The 1,417-nt window shown below is 36.4% G+C and overlaps 1 pseudogene; it reads left to right on the plus strand.

Annotated features, from left to right (window-relative positions):
• Positions 1–207: 207 nt before the first annotated feature.
• Positions 208–344, plus strand: LOC120863122 (annotated as a pseudogene).
• Positions 345–1,417: the final 1,073 nt, after the last annotated feature.

A 1,417-nucleotide genomic window follows, 5' to 3' on the forward strand; every position in this document is an offset into this window, starting at 1 on the left:
GCACAGAGAAATGATTTGGCCTAAAACTAGAGATGCTGGATTATACAGTTACTCATGGCATTAAGCAAATTTAGAATTTTAAAAATGTGCATTAAAGACTATTTTACTCTTTTCAATGAAAAATAATCTCATGAACATGGACAGTGAAAATCTATGGATTTTGCAATTTTCAGAGCAGTTACTTCAACTGCTATTTAGGTGATATTTATTGCTTTTTGGTCTTTTGCCTAAAATCAAGTATAGTATCTTTTCTTATCAGTTTAACAAAAGGGGTATTATGCTGCATAAACCCTCAAAATATTTTTATGTAGTAGTGCCATGGTCTATTATGTAGAAGAGCTCATTTAAAGATATCCATGCATCATATTAAATTAGCTTCTTATCATCTTATATATTGTATTTTTTCTTCCAATAAGTAATAATTGAGAAATAATGAGAACTATGGAGAGTGATTTTAAGGGTTTAACAAAGAAAGTCTCTACCCTTAGAAACTTGTGATTTTCTTGAAGATAGGAATTCTGAGTCTGTGTGTTTTAGCTTAGTGTCATCCTTGGGAAGGAGCAGAGTGCATTTGAGGGAGTAGACAAGTCAGTTGAGTGCTGTGTGTGTGTGTTTTTATGAATCTGGTGTAAAATAAAGTAGGAGTCATTAAAATTGGATATATTGTATATAGTCTTGCATAGTAACAGACACAATTTTGTGCAATGAATGTTGAATGACTGAATGAAAAAGAATCTTGAATACCTAATAGAAGATTTGGATCTTCATCCTGTAGGTCTGAAGAAGATATCATGAGTGTAAATTATTTTCCACTCTGTGATCAGAAATGCTACAGTTCTTTTGATATAGCAAAGTTGCAAGTTCTTGGATAAGAACTAAAACAACTTTTTAGCCTTAAAGAGAAAATCCTACTCAATATTGTACATATTTAAGTTTATGTGAAGTTGCCCACAGGCAGTGGAAAAGTGAAAGTGAAAGTTGCTCAGTCATGTGAGACTCTTTGCAACCCCATGGACTAGTCCATGGAATTCTCCAGGCCAGAATATTGGAGTGGGTAGCCTTTCTGTTCTCCAAGGGGATCTTTTCAACCCAGGGATCCAACCCAGGTCTCCCACACTGCAGGCAGATTCTTTACCAGCTGAGCCACAGGGAAGCCCAAGAATACTGGAGTGGGTAGCCTATCCCTTCTCCAGCGGATCTTCCCGACCCAGGAATTGAATAGGGGTCTCCTGCATTGCAGGTGGATTCTTCACCAACTGAGCTATCAGGGAAGCCCAGGCAGTGGAAGGAGTTAGTCAAATAAATGATAAAGAAACTTCAAACTTGAATACAACTTTATTTCCAAACTTGTATTTGGAAATAAACTTGGTAGTTCGGTATCCTATGAACTGTAACCAATCCATCTTTCCCAAAGCCT

This window comes from Oryx dammah, unplaced genomic scaffold, assembly GCF_014754425.2.
Source record: "Oryx dammah isolate SB20612 unplaced genomic scaffold, SCBI_Odam_1.1 HiC_scaffold_4, whole genome shotgun sequence".
In the NCBI taxonomy this organism is placed as follows: Eukaryota; Metazoa; Chordata; class Mammalia; order Artiodactyla; family Bovidae; genus Oryx; species Oryx dammah.